General features: G+C 41.4%; 1 protein-coding gene across 4 annotated transcripts in view; it reads right to left on the bottom strand.

Moving 5' to 3' along the window:
- LOC149312593 (PHD finger protein 21B-like) overlaps nucleotides 1-27,561 on the bottom strand; it is a 223,410-nt gene that overhangs the window by 81,114 nt on the left and 114,735 nt on the right. The window lies entirely within an intron of this gene.

Raw genomic sequence — 27,561 nt, 5'->3', positions numbered from 1 at the left:
AGAGAAAGCCTTGGCTCCTGGGAGGAGGAGCAAACCTTGAGGCCCCTCAGCAAACTATACATCCCTCTGCCCTTTGGGGACCCCTCTTCACCCTTAGCCTCCAAGCCATGGTAATCCCATTGTAGCACCAGAGCTGGAGGGCTAAGAAAGAGGAAACACACCCCCCCCCCAAATAAAAATAGCACCTTTAAGTGTTTGTTATCTTGTCAAAATACAATAGCTCTAAGAATTTTGTTGTTGAAGGAAACATTTTCCTTTGAATAATTGTTTTCCCTACTCCAGACTCACTAGAAAGTGCATATTTTCACAAGAAGCGGAGGGTTGGGGGGGGGGGGACCTACTAAAAGTTTGCTCATCCATATATTTTCCAAACGTTTATATAGTAATACTGAGAAAACTTGTCTGTGGAGATTATCGCACAGGGAAAAAAGCCGAGAGTAAAAGGCATAATCCTGGCATAATCCAGCGATCGCGCTGAAGATTTTCAGACAACATCGCACTCATCCAGGACTTCTCCTGTGAAGAAGCCGGCATGCGCCAGCAGCAAACCATTCATGGAGAAGTCCCATGAATGGCTTCTCAGTAGCACAAATGAAGCGCCATTGTGAGAGTCCAAAAATTAATCGCGCTTCATTCGTACTATTGTGGAAGCAACTAGGGATATGGAGAGTGCATTGCAGTAAAGCAATCCATTCTGTTTACCAGGATCCATTGTGCAAGATTTCAATCTTCTTTTGAGGTATGGGGCAAAATTTTGTTTACACTGGATCAAAACAATGTGGTGAAATAACAAAATTTATTTTGTTGTGTTTTATTCTGTGCAGGACGGAAACATGATTTCAAGACATGCGCCGTAGTGCCAAAACAGTGCATGCATGAAACGATCAATTCCAACGTACTAACAGTTCGTTCATGGATGTATGAGAAACGTGATCGGGATATCATATGGTAATGTCATAATAATCACACAATTGTGTGACTGTGAGAAAATATCAAGCACTATAGTGCTACTGTTGCATTAGCTTTCACAATTATTGCTGAATTGGCCCCGGTGAGATAATCTCCTTTGTGATAGGGATTATTTTTTATCCCACATCTTCTCCACAGACACTTTATCCTCATACCAATCCTGTGGGGTAGACAAAGCTGACCCATTAAGCTTTGTGTCTGTGGCTGCATCCGCATGGGAGAAATAATCCAGGTTGATACCACTTTAACTGCCATGGCTCAATGCTATGGAATTGTGGGAATGGCAGTTTGTTCTGGCACCAAAGCTCTCTGACAGAGAATAAATGTCTAACAAAACTACAGTTCCCAGAATTCCATAGCATTGAGCTATGGCAGTTTAAATGATGCCAAACTGGATTATTTCTGCAGTGTGGATGCAGCCTGTGAGGAATTAAAATTGGTATTAGTCTGACAGATAGCCACACCACCAAACTGAGTCTTGCGCAGATACTTATTTACATACAAATTCAATATTTTTCTCTGAAAAAATAGTATCGGAAGACCTGTTTATGCAATAGTTCTTTTTAAATGAAAGTAGAAGCTGCTCCATAGATGATAATGGGGTTAATGAAGATATGAAAGGATCACACTTAAAGCTCATATCTTCGAATTGACGTTTACTCTACATTTTAAGATGGCTCTATACATTGTAGTCATCCATCACTGAACAAAACAGTTTACACACTGTAACTAAAGACCCACTGTAACTTTGTAAAAAGGAAAGTTACTTTTTCAAAAAGACAACTACAATGACAACTAACTGTAGTTAATGTACAAGGAACATTCAAAGCTCTGTGCAGCAGCAGAAGATCCATGCCTTATATAAGAAAGATTGTCTATATCTACATATCTCACTGAGGATCCTGGGGTTCTTTATTCTTTCTAGAACCCAGCTTGACAAATCACTGGCAAATCCAGTAAAACACTCATCAGCTCATATGATGCAGAGCTGGGCTGCATTCACAGTGAATGTGATTTTTTAAAAACATACAGTGAATGGAATGCATGGTAGGAAATCTTGTTTGTACAGATGAGATCTTTGGGAGCCCTTGGCAAAGAAGCACATCTTTTCTAGATCTGGTGTTGGGAGAAAGAAAATGAATGGCCTGACTCCTAAAAATGTTATCTAACGTTCTTTTACATGATCACAAAAGTTCATTAAGCCTTGAATAATACAGCCCATACTCTTTGGTTACAGTAAACTTGGGGGAGGTATGTTCTAAACACTACCATCTACTGGTATAAAAACAGCATCACACTCCAGATTCCTAAAATTCTTCTGTATAAACATTCTCAGTGTGTACTGTTAAAGTCAAGATACAGCAAATTGTATAGGGACAGATTTTGAGAGAATAGCAGAACAGCATGCAGACACACTAGTGTCATAGAATATGTCTCAACCTTTCCCTATGTACACAAAATTCTTTACTGTAAGAACTATTCAATAGTGGAATATACTGGCTTGGAATGTGTTGGATTCTGGGATGGACATCTTTCAGGAGTGCTGTTAGGTTTAAAAAGTTGAGAAAGTCGGTGCTAATGGCTCCTTTGTGTTTCTTTGTAGGTGACCTTATGGACAGTACCTGCTTACTCATTTTATCCACAGAATGGTAGTGACATTTAAATACTGTGTATACTTGACTTTAAATTGACCTCGTGTATAAGTCGAGGGCAGGTTTTGGGGCCAAAATTATGAATTTTGGTATAACCCATGTATACATTTAGGGTAAAACTTAGGGATATGAAGCAAAGAATGCAGAGAATGAAGGGAAGGAAAATTATGTCTAAAAATTCCACTATTCTCCTGCCCATGCATTGAAAAAGGCTATAAACTGCACCACAGTGGAGAGAGTAGAAGGGGTTGGTGCTTCTTTTATGTTCTCCTGGGATGGGCTAAGCTCTCACCTTTTGCCACTCTACTCAGAGAGGGAGGTGGTTCCTATTTTGATAAGAGTTAAGGTACAGTACTTACATTGACCCATGGATAAGTCGATCCAGGTTTTGGGGGTCAATTTTTGACTCAAATTTCTCAAATATATACACTAGTTGGCATGAGCTGATCATTGAGACAATTTTAGAGTAACTTACTCTGGAGTAAGCCTCACTGAAATCAATGTGTGCTAATTTTTAGTCAACATGAATAAGAGTTCCCTGTAATTGAGAGTCAGCTGAAAATCTATATGTTAACCCGGAAGAAATTCTCATAGAACTCATTCAAACTTAATTTGAGTACAATTTAGCTACCAGTTCACCAAGCCGCAGTTGGGAACATTGTAAATACTCTCCTACCAGATTGTGAATAGGGTCGGTCCAGGGATGTCACTAGGGTGGCCCAAGAAGTACAGGCCACACAAAGTGATACCTAAGGCTAGGGTAACACCATTCTTCTCCGTACATCTGCCTTTGGGCAGAAAGAGGCTGTGGCATTCTTTTAAAATGTTGGAGTTCAGCAGAAAAGATGGCATGAGTGGACTGAGGCTCAGCGGGAGGAAAAAGTGGCCTTGGGTTTTTTTTAAATTAAAATTTTAAACTTTAATTTTTAAAATTATTTGTAAATTTTCTTAAAAACTTCACATCTTACCAAATTTTCACATTGACCACAGGTAAAAACATTTAGGCTGGGCACATGATGAAATTGTAATTTAAAGGTATAATTTTAATTTTGCTAGTTCTGTATGACCCAACTTTTGCCATTACTTTCGGTGATATAGTGGGATTACAATTTATGTACAATTTATGTACATTAGTACAAAAACATTACTAAGGATTCTGTATGGTGTGAAGGAGGTCAGTGGAGGTGTGACACCATGGGTACCACATTAGGTGATGCAACACTAGTGACACCACTGGGCTGCTCCTGATGTCCTCATCCCACTCCCTTCTCATTCCAATGCACTTGATGACAGCAGCCATAGTAATGCCACATTCCAAAGAAGCCTTCACCAAACTTTCCTGCAGTGTTGTATATAGGGCTATTTTTAAGTTTCATAAAAAAAAAAGACATGATGGTTGGCCAGCCTTGTACAACTGTGAACCCTGACCTGGGGAACTGGGGTCCATGTCATGAGCCATATGTGATTCTAGTTGCTGTTCCCAATGACACCATTGAGAAATGATGACAAAGAGGAGCCCTGGTGGCACAGTGATTAAATGCTAGTACTGTAGCCACTCACTCACTATAGCAAGGTTGTGAGTTTGATACCAGCCAGGGGCTCCAGGGTAGACTCAGCCTGGCATCCTTCTGAGGTCTCTGAAATGAGTACCCAGCTTGTTGGGGGCAATTAGTTTACACACTGTAAACCACTTAGGGAGTGCTTATGTGCACTGAAAAACAGTATAGAAATGTACATGCTATTGCTATAAGCTTTGAAACTTTGATTAATGCCTGAGATCTGGAAAGCTTACACAGGATGAAAATCCTATGGCCAATACTGCGTTTGACTTGAACATTTCCATGAAATGCAATGATCAAACATAGCAGAACATCTTTTTTAATTAGATTCTCTTGCCAGGAGAAACAGGGTTGTTTTTTTTTCCTTTAATGGACTTTTTTGTTTTTGACTTTATACTCTATGGAGAGTCTGATAAAGGGGTGTTGGCAGAAACAACAAAGATTATGATATGAGAGAGAGGGAGAAATTCCTCAGACAAAAGCTACATCTGCCGTGTTATATTTCTGCCAATATTAATTAAAAAGAGTATTCCCATTTTTAAAAGACAGGAAATCTCCATTTTGGGAATCAGTCAGCAGAATGTATTCTCTGATTCTTTTTTAAAACAATGACTAATAAGGACCTCTCAAGCTTGCTTTGGGCATTGTTTCTGAAAACATAATGTCGTAAAAACAAGAGCCAATAAAAAAACAAAAATTATTGGCTCTAAACACTGGAAAGCACCTCCCTGCTTCTCATTTGCAGCTAACCGTCCTCACCATACACCCATTTTTGAAGCAGTGCCTTTCAATAGCAACACAACTTTCATTTTCACGGCAGGATGCCACAGGCAAACTAGAGTTTGAAATATGTATGCCAGTCACACGCAAACACACTTCAATGTGCTGGAAAAGCAGCTGCTTGTTTGTGATTTCCAGCGCTCTACATGGTGGAGTCCTGTTCATAAACTTAAAACTGTACAAAGAGCAGCCCATATATTTCTCTCCATTCATCAGAATAGCTTTGCTGAGCCTTGAGTACTTTAAAAATGCAAAAAACTCACCCTTCCAGAGTTCTCTACTAGAAACATTTTAGGATGGCAGAAATAATTTTGCAATAAATTTAAAAATAAAGAAAATAATTGAGACACAATTTGTTAAATGCTCATATTGCACAATGTACTATTGTTGTTTTTAATGTGGGGATTAGAGAATGCAGGTTTCAAGAATTTGGCTTTAAGACAGGAGTGAAGAAACTTTGGCCCCAAGGGCTCCTTTAGTTCCAGGTGAAGTGAGCAGAGTTAAAGACAAGTGGGAATAATAATAATAATAATAATAATAATAATAAATTTTATTTCTACCCCGCCCTTCCATAGATATGATCAGGGTGGCTTACAAATTTTTAAAACATTTCAGTACAGGATAAAAATTCAATATAACAGTTAAAAACATTACTACAAAAAAACAGGAACAGGAAAACAATAAAATACACATGTCAAGGGCAAGGAAAAGAAGAAAATTAGTTTACATCGGTCCGGGGTCGAAAGGGAAAAAAGAGGGCAGGAAAATAAACAGACAATCTAAGGTGGGAAGGCCAGCCAGAATAGATACGTTTTCAGTTGTTTCTTGAAGACAGCTAATGAGGCAGCGGAGCGAAGCTCTGCAGGGAGCTTATTCCAGAGTGAAGGGGCAGCAATAGCAAAAGCCCTCTGTGAGGTCCGTACAAAGTTAGACCTAGGGACCTCCAACAATTTAGTCCTGGAAGTTCTGAGTGTGCGAGGCGGATTATATGGGGAGAGGCGGTCCTCCAAGTACCCTGGGCCCAAGCCATTTAGGGCTTTATAGGTCAAAACCAACACCTTGTATTGAGCTCGGAAGCGAATAGGCAGCCAGTGAAGGTCTTTTAAAATAGGTGTTATATGGTCCGACCTGGAACTACCAGCGACCAATCTAGCTGCCATGTTCTGCACCAATTGCAGCTTCTGGGTTTGGTACAAGGGTTGCCCCATGTAGAGCGCATTGCAGAAATCCAATCGAGAGGTTACCAAAGCATGTACAACAGATTCAAGGTCCTTTCGGTCCAGGTAGGGATGCAGCTGACGTATCAGCCGAAGCTGATAACAAGCACTCCTGACCGTCGCATCCACCTGAGAAGTTAACTGGAGCGACGAATCAAGGAGCACTCCCAAGCTGCGCACCGAGTCCTTCAGGGGGAGCGTGACCCCATTCAGGACCGGATGACAGATCTCTCCACCCGAAACCGGGGAACCTATCACCAGTACTTCCGTTTTCCCTGGATTCACACTGAGTTTGTTCTCCCTCATCCAGCCCATTACCGACGCCAAGCAGGCATCTAGAGGAGAGATGCCATCCTTAGTTACTGCATCAGTCGGAGACATAGAGAAAATTATCTGGGTGTCATCAGCGTACTGATAACACCACGCCCCATGTCTCCGGATGATCTCTCCCAGCGGCTTCATGTAAATGTTGAATAGCATAGGGGACAAAATCGCTCCCTGTGGGACACCAGATGTCAGGGCCCTCCTATCGGAGCGACAGTCCCCCAGCTCCACCATCTGGGATCTGCCCGAGAGGTAGGAACGGAACCACTGCAAAGCAGTGCCCCCAATTCCCAACTCCCTCAGGCGTCCCAGAAGGATACCATGGTCGATGGTATCGAAGGCCGCTGAGATGTCCAAGAGCACTAACAGGGACACACTCCCCCTGTCCATGCCCAGACAGAGATCATCAACTAAGGCGACCATGGCAGTCTCAACTCCATAGCCCGCCCGGAAGCCGGTTTGAAATGGGTCCAGAAAATCGGTGTCGTCCAAGATCGACTGAAGCTGGAAAGCGACTGCTCTCTCGATCACCTTCCCCAAAAAAGGCAGCAGCGAGATGGGCCTATAATTATTATGAAACAGGGGGTCTAAGGAGGGCTTAGTATAGTATATAGCAATAGTATAGCTATTGCTCATGAATCCACTGAACATCTCCTCCAGGCATACACATGTGGACCTTATATTCACATAAGACATGCCACCAGAGCAACTCCCTCTTCATTGATGTGGTGTCCAAAAAAGAGGGAGCTACTTCTTCAGGAACAGTTGTACCAAGACAGTCTGGGTCCTGAAACAACAAAAATCTTATGGGTTGCTCTTCATAAAGGGAAAAGAGAACCTCTTCTGAACACCATTCTGCAGTCAGTGCATGTGGGGAGGCTTCATGTCCCAAAGTGCTTCCCCCTCCTGTCTTAAGACTATAAGACTGTAAGGAAAACCCTTGCAAAATTCAAAAACATTCGTATGCATTCTGTGCAAATCTTATCCATGTATTCATAGTACCTTATTTTATATCTTTGGACTTTCAGATCTTTGTGGTGTATATGAGCGAATATTTACTATTGTTGTAGTCGCCCTTCCTCTAAAAGTATCAGGAAACTTCAAAACAATCTTTTTTCCTTAACTCCCAAGATTTGGAGATCTTTAAACAGAAACTGGATGGCCATCTTTCAGGAGTGATTCACCTGTATGTTAGTTTATGGCAAGGAGGTAGACTAAGTGGCTTTTGGATACCTTCCAACTCTATAATTCTGTCTGCCTTTCTGGTTTCATAAAAAGAGTGGGTAAATGCAGTTGATCCTGCACCTGGGACTCCTTGGGGGACACATGGATTGATAAAAATGCCATAAAAAGGAAAAACAAATCCAGACGTGGCTGGGAGTCCACTCTTGATGTGAATCATAGAATCATAAAATCATTGAATCATAGAGTTGGAAGAGACTGCAAGTTCCTCCTAATATTGAGGTGGAATCTCTTTTCCTGCAGCTTGCATTCAGCTACAGGAATTCAGCTGCAGAAAACAAGCTTGCTCCCTCCTCAATATGACATCCCTTCAAGTATTTAAACAGGGGTATCATATCACCCCTTAACCTTCTCTTCTCCAGGCTAAACATACCCAGCTCCCTAAGGCATTCCTCATAGGGCATGGTTTCCAGACCCTTCACCATTTTGGTCGCGCTCCTTTGGACATGCTCCAGTTTCTCAATGTCCTTTTTAAATTGTAGTGCCCAGAACTGGACACAGTATTCCAGGTGGGGCCTGACCAGAGTAGAATAAAGTGGCACTATTACTTCCCTTGATCTAGACACTATACTTTTATTGATGCAGCCTAGAATCACATTGGCCTTTTTAGCTGCTGCATCACACTGTTGATTCATGTTCAACTTGTGGTCTACTTGGACTGCTCTAGAATCTTTCCTGGTGTTGATGTCAGAGTACTAACTGGGCGATAATTGTTGGGATCCTCTTTTTTCACCTTTTTGAAGATGGGGACAACATTTGCCCTCCTCCAGTCTGCTGGTACTTCTCCTGTTCTCCAGGAGTCCCCAAAGATTATTGCCAATGAATAACATTTGATAATTTTTTTTAATGTTGAAAAGTTCAGAGAGGGCCTGCAATCTATTTGCGAAAAAAGAAAATGGTCCCTGGGGTCTGGAGAGGGCAAGGACCACAAAAACAGCTTTGAGGGCCACATGAAGCCCCAGGCCTTTGCCCACCCTGCTATATATGCATCCTAAATGGCTTTATTTGCCCACATCATATTATGCATTTATTGGATCAAAGATGCCCATACAGGAAATGTTGAATAAGATCACACCTTATATACCTTTATCATCTGGCATACAGTGCGCCCGCGCCATACGCGGGTGCGCCATACGTGGCCTTGAGCATACGCGCTCAAGCGGCGGCGTGCGCGCGGGGTGAAAGGGGCGGCGCGTCCCATTCAATTGAATGGGCGCGCGCGCCCGTTGCGCCCCATGCCGCCCGCCGCGCCACCGTGCATGAGCCCCATTGTTTCCAATGGGGCTCGAGCATAGGCGGAATTCGCCTTACGCGGAGGGATCCGGAATGGATCCCCCGCGTAAGGCGAGGACGGACTGTATGTTTTATCCTCTCTGGTAGTGACTTTAAAATGCTACGAAGCTGTCAATAGCCCTTCATTGTTTGGGGAAGGAGTGGAGAGATGTGGCCTGTTTAAGTGAAGCTTAGAATTCACTGTCCATCACAGCCCATGTGATAATTCCAACATGCCTTGACCTGACATTTGGTTCTGTTAATCCTTCAAGAATTATATTCCCCAGGCACTAAGGTTTGTATGCATTAAAAAAAAACCTGCAATTCTTTTTTAGCATGAGTGCCATTCCCAGCAGTTTTTTGTTTGTTTGTTTTGTTTCCTGTGCAATGGAGTGCTATAGTCTACATAAAATATTCTGTGCAACTCAAAGAGTTCAACAGGCTCACAAAAGAGTAGTAATCATGTTTGAACGGAAGCCTACCAATTAATAATTTAGCATTTTGAGAGAGCAGAATAGCGATTTCTTCAGCAAGGCTGGGTCTTGACCTTGTTAATTTACTCTCCACTCACACACAGTAAACACACTTTAACAATCTTTCTACTGTAATAGAAACAGACCACAAAAACATGTTACCCCAGTTGAACGGAAGGAAGGAAGGAAGGAGATGATACACCATTTGGAAGTTCAGATAACTGTGACTTTGTCTGTTATGGTGTTCGTAACTGTTTGAAAGACTATTTCACGAACCAGGATTCTTTCCATATGTATGCAGAGATTTTCAGAAGCATGAGACTGCATGTTTTATGGAGATGGAAGGTTCCGAAATAGATTTATTAATTGCTTTCAGATCAAGAGAGCCTGTTTATTGGAAAAAAATAAGGGGGAGTTGCCTGTATTTCCACAATACTCTTCCAGCATGTCTATCTTTGAAGGCTGGTTCATACCACTGTCATGTATCTGCTGGTCCCATAAAAGCAGTCTGGGACAAATTGTAATTCCACTTGATTGTTGTACATGCAAGCATGGTCTGTTGTTGCAGTTACATCTCCACTTGAAAGGAGTACTGGAGCTGGAGAAATAGATCACATTTTTATATATAGCAATTGGGCAGAGATAGGCTGCTTCACAACAGAATTCTCTTTGTGACTGGTAGATTTAAGAGAACCACCATAGATGGGCCATATGAGCTGTTGTGCTGGAAACATGACTGGTTCTTGCACTGGATGCTTTCACATGAGGCAGCAAGAGAATGATTTCACACTTCCTTTCACCACATGCCAGGACATTCTGGAAAGTGAAGAAATAATACTATTCCCTATTTTTTTTTTGGGGGGGGGGGGGGTAGACTACACATCTCATGGTGGAAGGGAGATAGCCTCTTTTCCCTTTCACACAAGACCTGGAAGCATGGGGTAGGTGTATGAGTAACTCACATTTCCATCTTTCATTCTTGTTGCATCTTGAGAAGATACCCAGTAACAAAAATTAGTCTAGCCATTCAAAGGCAAGGGCAGGTGTTCTTGTTTCTTATTCATCCTTATTTAGGCCTGGTACAGACGGGCACACAGTGCTGGACTGTGGGCAGCATCACGGCAGAGCATCCGCACGCTTGACACCATGACTTCTCCCCCTCCTGGCATGATGCTGCTCACTGTTCTAGATGGCACGTGGCATCATGGTGCAACCCTGGTGCTGCATCTAGATGATGCAGTGCCACAAGGGCATCACAAAGCCACACCCCCGTGGTTGTGACACCTTTTAGAGGGCATAAAAAGGAGCTGCATTTTATGGCTCCTTTTTCTGCCCTCTGGAGTCCGGATCAGGGCCATGGCGTGCGTTGGCCATGGCCCTGATCCAGCCAGTAAAGGGGTTTTCGGCAATTTATTGCCCAAGTGGCTAACCATTTTTAAAACGAGTACAAGATTTTATATATTTTAATGCAGTATTATCACAATTGGAATGTTTCAGATTGTTTTAAGTGACCTTTTAATAGTTTAATAGTTTAATTTAATTTGTGTTTTTAATATGTATAACGTTTTTAACATGTATAATGTTCTCTCTGATTTTACTGTACTAAATTTTAACTGTTGTGGGTCACCTTGCTTCCTAGCTCTGGGAGAAACATGGAATATAAATTAAAACAAATTCATCCCTTGCCTATTCTAGAGTGTACACATTTGCTGCTTATCTGTGATATGTGACAGGGATTTGGCTCTATGGAATTCACTGCCATAAGATGTGGTGATGGCCATTAGTGTATTTATTTACATACTTACAATATTTGAATAGTTGCCCATAGCACAAGCTTCAGAGCTTGAAGTCACAAGTTAGAGGTAGTGTAATTCCCTGTAACAAATTACCTTTATTTGTTTTTTGTGAGGATAACACAATGAGTCACATTTCAGAAGTAACAAAACAACAGGGAAATAAACTTGATTGATTGATTAAGAAACAGATTATGTTTAACTTTCAAAGTTACTTTTAAAAGGCATTTTAGGCATCTTAGAGGTGACAGATTTTTTAAAGTTCTCTTGTCAATCCAAAGAGTTTTTAAAAAAGACCACCCAGAAATTAATGATTAATGTGATGGGTAATGCAAAATGTAGCATTTAAATACCATGATAATGAGTAATGGCAACATATTAGTTTTCAAGCACTACAATAGTAACAGGGATGATTCACTGTTTAGAGGAAGAATCTAAGATCTGAGAAGTAATCTGGACAAATCCATCATTGGGATTTTTTTAAAAAAAAACACAACAACACAAAATATAGAACTTTAAACAGAGACTGAAGGACATTCCAAATGCATTTGTGAATAAAATGATCTTCATATCTGTTACACAAGCAAAGCACCGCTACTGAAAAAGCCCTCACCCAAGTGTTGCCTGATTTGTGTGTAACAGGTGCACTCAGCGGTACATATGGTAGAAAGTTATATCTTAGATACTCTGGTCTCAAGCTGCTTTAAAAAAGAAAATGTATACTTTAAAGGAAATTAATTTAATGAATTTCATGAATTATGAGCTACTATAATTGCCAGTGCTTGCTAAAGGACCCTCCTTGTACAGAGGTGACATCTTTTGGAATCCAGAAGCCAGACATAAGAAAAGGGGGCTGCTGACTGCGTTCCCTGTTTATATACTTCCTGGAAGTATCAGACTGGCCTTTATTGGGTCAGGGATGTAGCCAAGGGGGGGGGGGGGTTCTTGGAGTCCGGACCCCCCTTTCCATTAGAAAAATGAATGGTGTGTGCTTCTGCGCCACCGCACCCAAGCCTCATTATAATGGTGGCAATTAGTCTGGACCCCCCCTTCCTAAAATCCTAGCTATGTCCCTGCTTGGGTATGATCTGCGCTAAAGAAATAATGCAGTTTTACACTACTTTAACTGCCATGGCTCAATGTTATGGAATTCTGGGATTTGCAGTTTGTCATGGCACCAGAGCTCTCTGACAGAGTGTTAAATGTCTCACAAAAGTACAAATCCCAGAACCGCACAGCACTGAGCCGTGGCAGCTAAAGTGGTGTCAAAATGCATTAGTTCTGCAGTGCAGGTTGGACCTGATAAACAACATGCTTGGATGAGATCAGTGGTTCCCAATCTTTGGTCCTCCATTTGTTTTGAGCTTTAGCTTCCAGAAGCCCCATCCAACTTGGCCAGTAGTCAGAAATTATGAGAGGTGAAGTCCAAATCATCTGCAGAAGCAAAAGTTTGGAACCGATGGATTGGATGATCTAATCACAAAATTTCTATAGGCTTCCTCTTCCCTAGCTGTGCAGCAGCATCCACATGTGGCTGCACAGATGCGCATTCAAAAAGGAGCCATTCTAGGTGGCTCCTTTTTTGCGCCATCATAAGGGCTGCAATGCAGCCTTATGACACCACTTCTGTTGACAGGTGTCTGTACACAGCACCACAGCTGTGCAGCTGTGGCGCCCACTGTGTGGACGGGCACACACATGTGTGACTAGACACCCAGCCCTATCAAGCTGCAACGTGCCTGTCTGTACCAGGCCTATATGTTTGCTGTTTTTGTTTATGCTTTTTAAAGATTTTAACAGGAAACAAAGCCAGCAATTCAGTGCACCCGCGCCATACGCGGGCGCACCATACGCAGCCTTGAGCATTTTTTTATTTGTATCCCGTCTCCTTATCAATGATAATTGAGGCGGCTTACATATTAAAACTCCATACAAATCTCAATATCTCCTTTCTCTCCCTTCCCTAAAACAGAATTAAACAGTAAAATATTAAAATATCTAAAATAAAATAATCCAATTAAGATAAACAATGAGTGATTAGGCATAGAACAGTCAATGGGGTAAACATATTAGGTAAACATATAAGATGCAATATCTAGCGATATGGACTGGAGCTAGTCCAAGTAAACACACTGTTACTAATATGTTTTCTCCATCTAATTAAGGGAGAACAAATATTTAGGCAACTATTGAGAACTAGAGGAAATAACAATAAAAATGGTCAAACTCTATGCTATCTATGTTGTTTACTCACAGATTAGTCTTGCTTTAATCAATAGGTCTTACATTCACATTATCTTGCAGGATATCTGGCTTTAAGTATTGCATTGATTCATCACTGAAATTACAATAAATAAATAAATTTGATTTTAAAACTACACACTTATGCTCTCTTCTATCCCCCAAAAGTCTTTATTGTACTGAGGATTATTGTACATGAGCTATATATACGTATTACATGGAATGAGTTTGTGAACCTTTTCTGTCAGGAAGGCATTTGACCAGACATTAGCCCAACTGAACCATTACACTACACTGATCCAGTCCAGTTGTAGTTATTATTATTATTTATACAGACATACTGTATTTCAGTGCCAAAATACACAGAGCAATATACACTAAATGTAATGCAAATATAACAACTCAGTCAATCCAAGGTACAACCAAAACACACAACATAACTCAGTCATATTGAGGAGGGAGCTAGCTTGTTTTCTGCTGCTCCAGAAACCAAGACCTGGAGAAATGGATGCAAGCTACAGGAGAAGAGATTCCACCTCAATATTAGGAGGAACTTCCTGACAGTAAGGGCTGTTTGACAGAGGAACACACTCCCTTGGAGTGTAGTGGAGTCTCCTTCCTTGGAGGTCTTTAAGCAGCGGCTGGATGGCCATCTGTCAGGGATGCTTTGATTGAGATTTCCTGCATGGCAGGGGGTTGGACTGGATGACCCTTGTGGTCTCTTCCAACTCTATGATTCTATGATTCTAAGTGCAACTCATACCAGTTGGTCACCTCTTTTTCTAAAGTGGAGGTACTTTCCTGGGCAGGAAATTCAGTGCAGTTACTGAGTAGGCCCTGCTCCAAGTCTCACTGCATTGTCATCTGACAAATTGGAAGGGACCTCTCAGATCCTGTGCAAGTGGAGAATTATACGAGTTGTAATCCACAACGATGATGCTGCTGCTGCTGATGATGATGATGACGACGACAATGTTTCTAAGCTCTTAGATAGAGAAATACAAGGAAGACGGCAATCCCTTCGATATAGAGAGCCCAGGCTTTTGAGTCTAACCAACACCGTGGTGTTCAAAGCTGAAAACTAAGGAGTGCACAGGGGAAAGTAGAACAGAAGGTCTAATATGGGAATTTTTAAAAAAATCCATTCTAGTTATAGGCCCTCAGAATTCTACCTTAGCTGAAGCTTGTGAAATGCTGGCAAAGGTAGTCCTATTAGACACTCATTACAGTTGGGCCAGCTCTACTTAGCAGAGTGCTAAAACATGAGCGAAATCTGATTTGCCAGGTAAAGAAGTAACAAATACATCTTTGTGGGATTTGAATAACAGGACTTCAGTAGACACTCCTGGATGCTGCTAATATTGGTGTGAAGGGATCTCAGGAAAATTTTGCTGAGGAGGTGACTCAGAAGGGGGCTCTAATGAAATAAAAGAATTAAAAACAATCAAACATCTGTGTTTTGTTTTTATAAATTACTTCTTAGAGAAATATTAGCAATGCAATTCATTCATCTCAACCCCCTCTTCTTATCCCAAGGCAATTAGGCTTTGTTGCAGAAAAACTGAAGGACCTAAAGACTTTCTAATGCAGATAGCCAGAAAAAGGAGTATTTAATTTAAGCCTGAAAGTTGGTCCTTGTACAATTCATGTATATGCTGAATTACAGCTGAGTGCTTTCTTCCTTACCCTCTAATCGGTGTGAAATATTTAACTGGCACAGGGATCCAGTCAGCACAGCAGAGGGAGACTGAGGGTGTGTACTGTATGTTAATTTTATTTCAGTAGCAAAGGAATAAAGCAATTCCAGTGTATGCAAACCCCTTTGCCCCTTAGCATATAAACACATTCAGCACCCCAGAAGCACTGGGGGGCGGGCGGGGGGGCACTCTACCTTATGCTTGACTGCGGATTTGGACAGGAAAAAAAGAACCTCAAATTTGGATGGTCATTTCGAGCCTACATGCAGTTCTTCTTCTGCTCCTCACAGATTCCTCCTCTTAATCCGCTGAAACCACTCACTCTCCCAGATTCTTGCCCTCACTTCCTGCTACTCTTGAAATGTGGCCACATGTCTTTACAAATGGTAGTATTTGAAGGGCTTTGAGAGGGCATCCTCTTTTTGAAGGCATCCTCAGTCTAGTCCAAATCTGCTTTAAAGATAACTAATGATAAGCAAGGCCCTTGAAGTTGCCAGTGGGTAGACAGCTCACCTGACACCAGTCTTTCTCACTGTGGTGAGATGTATTGTATATGTTACAGTAATTATTTGTAGATTTGCATAGTATACATACATATATACATGTGGTCTAACATATGCAAATCCTATTCAGATCTTTGACTTATTTTTTGTGATGTATTTTCTTTTCCTGGTGATGCCACACTATTCTCTTGAGCTTATTCCTTTGTTGGCCCAATTCCTGCTTTCTAGGTCCTTCTAATCCCTCCTCTCCTAGGTTCTCCTGCTGTGCCTTTCTCCTGTGGTAGGACCTCAGCAACTTAGTTAGTGCTGGCTGAGCCTTATTTTGCCCCACCGTCATAGTGGAGCAGGAGTGAGCAACTGTGGAAGGCTAAGGGGCTGCATTAGCCCTCTATCAAATCTTGGAAAGCTGCACATCCACCACAGATTCCTGAAAAAAAATTGCCCCCAAATGACCTCCCAAAGGGATGCATTTTCACCAAGTCTTTAGGCACCCCTTTAATGAGTTTGTCTAGTCGTGTCTGACTGTATGGGGTGGTGCTCATCTCTGTTACTAAGCCGAGGGAGCCAACATTATCAAAGATGACTCGGTGGTCATGTAGCCAGCATGACTAAACACTGAGGTGCACAGAACACTGTTACATTCCCACCAAAGTGGTATCTATTTATCTAGTTGCACTTTTACAAGCTTTCGAACTGCTAGATTGGCAGAAGCTGGGACTAGTGACGGGAGCTCACTCCATCACATGGCACTTGAGTCTTGATCTGCTGACCTTGCAGTCATCAGACTTGGCGAGGTCTTTTTTAACAACATGAAGTAGAAGTCTCTTCCAGTATATTTCCTGTATTTTTTTTAAAAAACTGGCCCAGTTGGGCAAATAATTAAGTGAAAATGCCCCCTCACGTCCCTGACTGGGCACTGGAGGAGTTCAAGTGCTTTCTTTTTGTCTTTCCTCCTGCGGTTTAGAGGCCACACTTTGGCTGCTCCGTACTAAAGGCACTCCAGCCATTACTGCTAAATGAATTATCATCACCATCACATTAATATACAGGTTGGTTATTTTCACTCCAGAATTACTTGCCAATTCAGATAGGTATATGGATATTTTATATTTTAAATATGACTATTTCTGTGTTTTCTTTTCCTCTCACAATTCCTAAACATCTTTTTGTCCTGCTACCACTGTGGCCGGGGGGGGGGGGGGGGGGTTGGGGGGTAGCAATAATAATGTGTATCTGGCTCTCTGTTCTGAATAGTTGTTTCGGAACTATTCACTGGTTAATATTAGTAATTAGTTGGTTAATATTTCCAGAATCATTGCCCAGTTGTATTGTGCTCAAGCCAGAGACACGTGTATTGATGATTTCAAGTATATTTTCTTCTCTAGCTTCCCCTCTGAACCTCTTAATTACTGTTTAATCTGTTCCCAAAATGAGCAAAAGGGCTCGCCATTGTATAGTTCTCCCCTCTTGCATCTGCAGAAGAACTGAGAAACCGTACATAGGCACCTGATAGCTCAAACATTCATTGTTCCCTTGCTCAATTTTGGCTGCAATATATGAAAACGTTATTGCACTGCTGGAAATCGGTTTACATGCAGTGTAATCAGTTTACAGACATTTTACTATGAAGTAGTCTGTGTAAGGCATGTTCTGGGGTGCTGCAAAATGAATGTGTTTCCATGGGATAGGATGGAGCAGTGTACTGGTGGCATGTTTCCACAGCTTAGAACAAGGCAATGCAAAGTTGCATAAATTAGGATTATCCCTATGTAGCACAGGCAAAAAAAAATGGATTATAGCCACTATAAAGATTTCCCAGAAAGTTTAATGGAACTTATTTCTAATTGTCAGTCAAAGGTATTAAAAAACAACAACCCTATTTTATGGTGCACTTTTTTCAGGAGGAAAACACCTGCACCAAACATTACACCCATCAATGCCAGAGGTGGGAGAAATTTTCCACTTCCATTCATTTAAGTGTAAAACCTAATACAACCTTTGGAGCATTATGATAAATGACACTTTGCTTGATTATATCAGTACCAAGTGATAGTTTGCAAACAAAACCAGGTGATAGTTTGCAGACAGGGTCAGCAGATCAAGAATCAAATACCCTGAACAGAATTCTTTATATACACTACTTTTGCTGAACGTGTTTACACATGTGATTTATGTAATTTTGAGCAATCAAGTGAGGGGAAATCTAGTAAGGTGCAAGTGAACTTGGCTTTGTTTGGAAGTACAGTCCACTAAAATTCTCAGAACTGGTTTTCAAGTAGAACAGCTCAGGAATGAAGTTTACAATATTTCTCTTTCCCCAGACAAAAGAGTAACAAAGAATTAACAAATTGATGTGAAGTGTGTGCATGCGCGCGTGTGTATTTTAAAATTGCAAACACTTCCATAATGGTAACAGTGGGCTTGTAAAAGTAAAGCAAAGGATTACAAAAAATCACTCATGTGCAATTATCCTTTAATTTCTAAAGCCATTAGACAGCTTGCTGGGTTAAAAAAAATTAGCATTTCCCTCTGTATTGCTAACTGGCAACGCACCCATCAAAGAGCTGATTTATGTGCTTACTGACTTGTAATCAGCATTTTAAGGAATAAGGAGGCAAGGAGAAAAGAGGATGGAATTTAATGGGAAAAGTCAAACTCATAATATGAAATATTCAATATGTATCTGTATATGCACAGGGAAGAGGGGGATGGGGGTAACTTTTTAAAATCCCTCCTAACTAACTCCCTTGTCATTCTGCTTCCTTTCCCTGAAACCATGTCAGTGATCAAGGAAATGAGAGCAAGGGGCTTGATTCACAGCTGACTCTCGCTTCTTGTTACATCAGATCAAGGGGAAATGGGGGAGGGTGGGGGCTCTCTCCGCAGAGGTAAGAAATCTACAAGCTGGCATTTTGTGTCCCACTCCTCTTAATTAGCTGGCGTCTTCTGTCAAACAAGGCATCCTTTATGAACTGTAATGTAAGCTTGCCAAACAAACCTTCATTCTGCATGCAGGGTGTCTATCTGTCTCTGTGTACTTCTACAAATCCTTATCCGGATAGGAAGGTGAAAGGGATCCCTGAACAATGTTGGTCTGCTTCACATAGCATTTGATTAACAGATGGCTCTGCTGTTCCTTCTTCATCCTAGGAAATGCCACTCAGTAAACAGAGCCTTAATAGGATATGAACTGATTGAAAAGCTCTCTGAAATCTATGGACATTGTTTCGGCACAACTTCATGGGTGCCATAGTAGCCCCATCCTGGATGGAGTTGGGGTGACAGGGTGGTACTGCTGCAAGCAAGCCTGCAAATGTGGAAAAGACCCCTTTTAAAACACAATTTACAAGGGAGGGAGGGGGGAGAAAAAGGAAGGAGTAGGGAAAGGAAGAGAACCAACTTTTAGCTCTGACTGTTTAATAAAAATTGCAAAATCATTCAGGCGTTCTCCCTTGACACACTGACTAATGTGGTACGGTCTGAACTCTTTATCCTCAGATTCTGCATCCACAAATTCAACCATCCATGGCTTGAAAATATCCCCCCTCCCCAAATCCCAAAGAGCAAGGCTTGATTTTACCATTTCATATAAGGGGCACCATTTTATTAGCCTATTGTATAGAATCGGACTTGAGAATCTGGATTTTGGTATCTACGGGAGGTCTTGGAACCAAACCTCAGCAGATACCAAGGTCCTTCTGCATTTAAATTGTTCCCCACTGGGCAATATTGCACCTCTCACAACTTAAAGTTATGGCCTTACATGTGATTATCAGCTCCAGAAATTTACAGGCTTTTGCCGTTTCAACTGGGATGCTTTCTGTGATTTGCCATGTCCTGTGCATTTGTGGGGATTTTACCATTTTTGGCTTGTTTGATCAAAATGTGTTTTTTTTAAGTACAGTAAAATAAAGATGCTATACATAATTTTAAAACATGTATATTCTTCTAATTTGAATTTGGGAAAAACAAAAGGATGTCAGGATGAAAGTACAAGGAGCATGAAGCATACGGCGCCTAAGTACATGTCTCCCAAAGAAGTTTTATGGCAGAAAGATTCATTTATTACACAGCTCCAGACTAGACATTTGCATTTTTGAGAGTTGCATCTCATCACATGTCAGTAAATCACTGTAGCCTTTCATAAAGGCACAGAAGCCCATGTTTCTAAATATTCCTCCCTCTCTTTGTTTTTCAGAAGCCACACACTCACTACCTCCTTGAATCATTTTTCTCTTCTCTGGATGAATTCTATTAAAGTTTACATTTTAATAGGTTTCTAATGAAATGTGAACTTGGAGGCTTATATATTTTCCACTTCCAAGTGTTCTATCTTCTTTTACAGTGTGCTGTAAGAAGGTATATGCCCTGCTACATGGAACATAAAAGCTGGGGGGACAACTGTAATCTATGAAATCTAATTTCAAGTGCTCTCCCTACTGATCAACATCCCCCAAAAGACCCCAAGACCTTTTAAATTAAACAGTACTTTTGAAAATCTAATTTCAAATGTGCTGTTTGCCAGTTCTTTCCACCCACCCCAAGACTTGATCATACTTCCACACTCCCTCTAGAACTGAATTTGCAAATGCATATCTAACAGTAGTCGCAAACACAGAGATTTGACATCATAATAAACCAATCAAACTGTTTTCAGAATCTTTCTGAAATGGACAAGTGTGAGTCTGAATGAATGTTTCCCAAGAGAACCAACCATCAGCTTCATAGCATAGTAAAGAATTTTTTAAAAAATGAATGATTGTATGTCCCCAAGAGAAGGAGGAACTGTATTCTGTGAAGATTTCCTAGGGCTAGGCCAAATACTGTGAAATTTCAGTTTTAGCCAAAACGTTAGACAAAAAATATTTAATTTGTATTCAAAACCTCTCTCATCTGGCTCAGTGCCATTGTTTTGTTTCTCTGTATAGTTGCTTTGGTACTGTTTCCAGCCCACTTTCTGTCCCAGCTGGGTCTGCTTCCACTTGCTGAATGAGGGGCAGTACAGATGGGCGGCTAGAAGCTGGCCCTGTAAGCCCTGTGTCTGTGCTGCAGCATCTGCATGCTGCAGCACAAATGCACTCTCCAAAAGGAGCTGCTCTAGGCAGCTACTTTTTTGATGCATCATAAGGGCTGTGATGCAGTCTTATGATGCTTCTTCTGCCCAGAGGCGTGTGGGTGCTCGGACGCCCGTATGTCACAAGGTTACACCCCGTGTGGACGGGCCCGCAGTCTTGTAGCGTAAGCATGGTGATATTAGGGCTTGGAGCATATGGACACTGAGCACTAATATTGCTGCTAATGGTTCGTCCGTACCGGGCCTGAGTTAGGTTGCCTGGTTCTCCTCAGCCTGGGGTTACAACATGGGATGTTCTGGAGGAGCTGTTCTCACGATGACCTCACTGGACATCAAGGTTAAATAAAATTAGGAACATTTTTTTTTCATTTAACAATGCCACTAAAAACAAATGATGGCAACTGAAAACAGTTGAGAGCAACTAAATAAAGCCAACAGTTATGCAAGAAAATCTCCAGTGTTTCAATGCCACCAAAAATATTAATAAATGACAGAAAGTAATTCTGCCTTAGTCCTGTTTTCAAGGGATAAGAAAAACTGCTCTAGTAATTCCCATGCCACATGCTTGAATACTCTCATATAAATTAGAACAATTAACTTTGGTGTTGAAAACTGCAATACTCTATCAGTATTCAGTGGCTGAGTTTCTATATCATGCTTGGGTGGCATCAATCTACAAGCAAGTAGGAAAGTAGTGGTTGTGTTACAGAACCCTTCTTTTGCATATCTGTCAGTGTTCCTGCTTACGGTCCCAATGGATAATGGAATATGCACTATGGCTCTCTCAATAATCCCAGTGGGCACTAGGAGACAGTTACACGTCATCTGAGAATGTGACGTGTATGTAAGACAAATGTATGAGTTCTGACTTAAACCCAGAACTGAAGAACCAAAGAACCAAGGAATGATGCTTTAAAACAAGCTAAAGAAGCAAACAAGATGGTTCCGCGCAGAGCATTGATGTGAAGGAGGGATTTGGCAACTGAGACGAGTAAAGTCTGAAGAATTTCGAAGCTGAAGCGGAGTGCTGTCCAGGTGTGTCAAACTATGACCAGGAAGGTGCTTTTTCTCCTGAGTCGCAACGAAGAGGAACTGACAGGACAATGGACTGCTCTGAACAGAATGAGCTACTTTGAACCGAACGAGTTGCTTTGAACAGCCTGTCTCCTCCCGAAAGAAGAAGTTGAATAATGGGCTGCAGTACTGCAAGACTTCAGCAACTGAAAGCCAGGGAGAAGAAAAGTATAAAGACCCTTGGTTTTCATCTCCATTTTGTTGGCACCAACCACGCGGCAACGATGCCATCCCCAGCCTTCGAGGACAATTGATCAATGTCCGGCGGAAGGAAAGTGTGTGTGAGTATGGTATGAATGTGTGAGTGAATGACAGAGCTCTTGATAATCAATGTTTGTATTACTTTTGTGATTTAATAAATGTTACATGCATAGTGTTTAAAACCAAATTTGGTGTCTCGATATCTGTGTCAGCCCTGCTCTGAATAAGTCCACAGAAGGAGAAATTTTCATTACACGCTCTCAGGTTAAACAGGCTGCCCTTACAAACTTGGGCATAACATGTATTGTTACATTTATTGAACTCCACTTACATGAATGTGAAATGAATACAGTCATTTGTGCAAAAGCCAAAAAAAAGTAAGGGAACATAAGCCTGTTTGAATAAACAAACGTAAGCCTCCATATGATACAAACAGGATTCCAGCCAATCCATCAAATCAAATATAATCATATAATTGGCCTTCCATATCCATGGGTTCTGTATCCATGGAGTCATCCATCCACAGCTTGAAAATATTCAAAAAAGATATAGATTCCAAAAAGCAAAGCTTGATTTTGCTATTTTATATAAGAGACACCATTTTACTATCCCACTGTATTTAATGGGACTTGATCATCCACAGATTTTGGTATCCTTGGGGGGGGGGGGTCCTAGAACAAACCCCAGTGGATACCAAGGGCCCAAATTGTATTTGCATTTCAATAGCAGATACTGAAATATCAATATTAAGGTGTTGCCAAGCAGAAGCAGTGGTTTGAGTATTCGACTATAACTCTTGAGACCAGGGTTCGAATTCCTGTTTGGCCATGGAAATCCAGTTGGTGACTTTGAGCAATTCACACTCTCTCATCCTCAGAGGAAGGCAAAGGCCACTCCCCTCTGAACAAATATTGCCAAGAAAACCTGACGATCAGTTCACCTTAGGGCAGTGATGGCAAACCTATGGCTCGAGTGCTAAAAGTGGCACTCAGAGCCCTTTCTGTAGGCACACATACCATCATCTCAGCACAGAGTTCGCCAGAGTTTGTTACTAGAAAGTCAGAGGGACATGTCACTTTGCGTTAAATAAGTGGGTTTGGGGTTGCAGTTTGGACACTCAGGCGCATTACACACCGCCATTTACTATGCGCTCTGCGCGTCCTAGGGTTAGGAAGGGGCGTGCTAGGGTTAGGAAGGGTCTCACCTTCCTAACCGGCCCCGTTCCTAGGATGCGTGGAGCGTGTAGTAAATGGTGGTGCCTGTCCACATGGGCGCTGCCATATTTACATCTTGGACGCACAGAGTCCAGACGTGGCACAGTGGGAGTGACACCGTGAGTGTGCGCCTCGCGCTGCCACTTCCGGGGGCCAAAAAGGAGCGCCAGGACTTCTCAGCGTAGCTAATGGCGGTGGCGGCAGACCACCCGCTTTAGGGCGGTCTGTAACGCGCCTCAGTCTCTAAAACGTTTGCCATCACTGCTTGAAGGCACACTACAACAAACAAAGCAACCACTAGTATTTCCATTGTTGGATATTCTTAAGTTGGAAAATTCAAATACCTTTTTCAAGAGACGCTATAATACTATCATCCAACTTTAGCATCATTTTTCAGGAAAGGGGAGCAGAACTTGGATCTCTAAAGCTTCTAAATTCATATCAGGAAATCTAAATCTATGTCTTTAGGGACATTTACCAGCTGGCCTAAGTTAGATAAAAATTCATGTGCCCTTTGCGAGGCAGATGGCTGCCCTCATGCATGTTACACTGTGCGGATCTCCAGTTCCTTTCTTGGGTGGGGGGAGTTGCTGAAAATAGGCTTCTGGTCATAACACAAACAGAAAGAAGACCAAGACCAAACACAGTATGATTGTTTTGAAATAACTTAAATTTAAAGGTAATTTCTTCTCATTTTATTATACCGAATTTGGGAAAGTGATTTATTTGGACTGCAACTCCCAGAATCCTGTAGATAACATGGCTACTGTGGACTATGCCAATTATAGGATTCTAGGAAACGCAGTCCAGAAAAGTAAAATTTCTAACATTTGCAGTTTCATTTCATGATTCTGGATATACATATGACCCAGCTGAGTATTGACTAGAAGCAGTTCTATGTGACCAAAGTATTTTTAACAGTAAGCAGCAGGTGCTGAGGCCCTAGCATGATTTTGGATCATGGCATGCAGTAGGGGATTTTAAGAATACCTCCCTAATGCTATTTTGTATTTTTGCCAATGGGAGTTTCCTTTGTGTGCCAAAAACCAAATTTATTGCATCAAAAGGAAAAGTTAAAGCCAAATTGTTAAATCCAACACAGATCCAAAACACACTGCAGAAATCATTCAGTTTGAGACCGTTTTAACTGCCCAGGCTCAATGCTAGGTAACTCTGGGAATTGTAGTTTTGTGAGACATTCAGCCCTCTCTGTCAGAGATCTCTGGTGCCAGTCTAAAATACAATTCCCAGGATTCCTTAGCACTGAGCCAGGGCAGTTAAAGCAGTCTCAAACTGGATGATTTCTGCAGAGTGTTTGACCACACTCCTGAGCCTTACTGGAACTCCAGCAGGGCTGGTTCTAGGCGAGAAATATTTTGGCACCCGCTGTCGCCCCTCATAATTATTTTCACCCCTTGATTTCCATTGTTTCCTTTGTTAAAGCTAAACATGACATAAAACTTAGGTTCCAATCTCTTGTCATAATATTGAGAATTAGTCAAAAAGCAAAAAAATTATACAAAAAAGCCACCAAACCGCCCCTAAATTTTGCCGCCCTAGGCGGCTGCCTAGTTCGCCTATATGGATGAGCCGGCCCTGAACTCCAGTGACTTCTAATTACAAATGTAAAAAAATACACATTATGACACTGAACTATATCATATATGGTTTAGCTCAAGGGGCCCTGAGTAGTATAGTGCTTTCAGCATTGGATTCCAATGCTGGAGACCAGGGTTCAACTTCCCACTTGACTACGGAAATCCACTGGGTGACCATAGGCAAGTCACCCTCTCTTAGCCTCAGAGGAACAAATCATGCCAAGATAACTACAAAGTAGTTCACCTTAAGGTGGTCATGCTGTGACTGGGAGGTAAAGCCTTAGTTGCCTCAGACATCCCGATCCTTAGAAACCCACAACTGAAGAAATCAGTCTAGTCTTTACTGTGAACCTACTGCAACGCAACTCACTGAGGCTAGATTCCATGCAGTTTTGTAAGTATTTAAATGGAGCACTCCTGGAAGCGGGGATGGACACAAGCTGTATTCGGGCAGCAAATTAGGCAGCAAAAACCTTGCAATAATATCAGGATGCCGCCCTAATTAAGATTTAAGCTGGGTAAAGGTAAATCGATTTATTAAGCCATGGGATCAGCTCCTCTCTCTGTACCCAGCAGTCACTCAGAAGCATCATGTTCCTTAAAAATCACTGTATGTTTTTAGTAAAGTACTAGTAAAAGACACCGTTCTTCTCACAGAATTCAGTGGGATCAAGTGGTATGAACAAAAGAAGTAGGGAAGCATCTAAAATAGCTATACAACTATATAATTGAGCCAAAGCAGTGTGTCAAAGAAAACAGATATATTCCTTTCTAGCTAGGCCTTTTTAGATCTATATAAATTTTAGCTGCTATCCTTTGCATCCCTGTTCTTCCTACTGTTTGCATTGTTTTATTACCGTAGTTAACACCCTTTCTCAGGTGATTCATTTTTATTCTTTGACAGGCTTTGCTCTTTAACATTCATTTATTCTTTTGCATGTATTTTTGTTGTTAAAAATTGAGTGTGACTGATGTAAAGGCAGATTTTTAAAGCAAACAAATAAAACACAGTTCAGGAAAATTAAGACCTGTTGTGGAGAGATGGAATAGAGGGAATATATTTTGCTACGGAAGAGTGTGGACCTCTGATGGACGGTACAACACCAATCCAGTTATTGCTTTCCGGTGCTTGATGGTAACTGAGTCAACAGCATTGTTTTCATCCTATTTCCCAATCTGCTGGTCTATAGGCAAATAAAAGGTAAAGGCAATCCCTCGACATGAATGTCCTGAACCAAATGCTGTTACCTTCCCGCTGAGAAGTGGTAGCTATCTATCTACTTGCATTTTCATGCTTTTGAACTGTTAGGTTGGCAGAAGCTGGGACTAGTATTAGGAGCTCACCCCATCATGTAGCACTTGGGCCTTGAACTGCCAACCTTCTGATCATCAAAAGTGGCATCTTAACCACTAAGCCACTGCTATATGCCTATCCCTATAGGCATATAGTGAGCAGCTATTTCTCTTTCTTCCTAAAACTTGTGTGCTGTTCATTTATTTTCTTATTTAATTCTCTCACCTTGCCTCATTTTTCCTCCTTGAGTTGGTTTGGAATTCTGACACAGAGTTATCAGTAGCATGGCATCATCTCCATTCAGCCATTTTCCCTTCCTGCCATGGCACAGGAGTGCCGTGATGCTGCAACCACAAAAGGAGCAACATAACATCCAAAAAAAGTAACAATGTAAGTCAATACTTTGGTGATCATGCAAGATGTTATGTAGAAGTTCTACAAACAGGATCTCCCATTATTTCTATTTTAAATTAAAAACTGGTTTATATTGTGATCCAACCACTATTCCCATGCCCTTTTCCTAATTTAAATTATCCCCAAAATTATTGCTGGTTTCTCTCTCTGTAATATTAAAGATTAAAAGCAGTATAAATGGAGATGAAGCGTTACACTGAGGAGACAGCCTGGGAATAAGGATCTCCAATAAGATTCAGAATTCCACGCATCTTTCCTAGTGATGAAGAACTGGCATTCTGCTTCACTTGCCTCTTCCATCTTTTCTTTTCAGGTGACAAATGACAGAAAACTGAAGATGCATCTGCATTGCAGAAGTAATGCAGTTTGACACTGCTTTAAATGCCACGGCTTAATGCTATGGAATTCAGGGATGTGTAATTTAGTGAGATATTGAGCCTTCGGTCAGAGAGCTCTGGTGCCACAAACTACAAATCCCAGGATTCCATAGGGTGGAGCCATGACATTTAAAGCAATGTCAAACTGCATTATATCTGCAGTGCAATTGCATCCTCAGTCTATGCCCTGGTCTTGACGGTGGACATACAATTCCCAACATTTCTTTGTGGTCTTCAACTTCTCTATTTTGATGAGTCCTGAAGCTTGAAAACACTTCAATATTTTTAAGGTAGAAGGGGGGAAATCCAACCTGTAGTTAAATACCATGCATCAATCTAAGAAAGTTTCAGAAAGATTATTTCTATCACTATGCATTCAAAAACTTTGTTTAACTATTCTTTTTTCTCCTCATTGATGGATTTTTTGTGGTAAGAAAAAAAGAAAGGATGAATGAGTGGGAGCACAGAGGAGGATTACAAATATTGGCATCTGCCCCCTTTATAAAATTCTATATAGAGGCAAAGTGGTTGCATTATAAAAGACTTATATGGAAAGCAGGCAAAATGAGCAAGACATATTTGCAAGTGTTGGA

Source organism: Sceloporus occidentalis, unplaced genomic scaffold (genome assembly GCF_023333645.1).
Source record: "Sceloporus occidentalis isolate IW3139 unplaced genomic scaffold, rSceOcc1.0.p SCAF_5, whole genome shotgun sequence".
Lineage (NCBI taxonomy): Eukaryota > Metazoa > Chordata > Lepidosauria > Squamata > Phrynosomatidae > Sceloporus > Sceloporus occidentalis.
The sequence above is the reverse complement of the archived record's forward strand: the minus strand, read 5'-3'. Positions and strand labels throughout refer to the sequence as shown.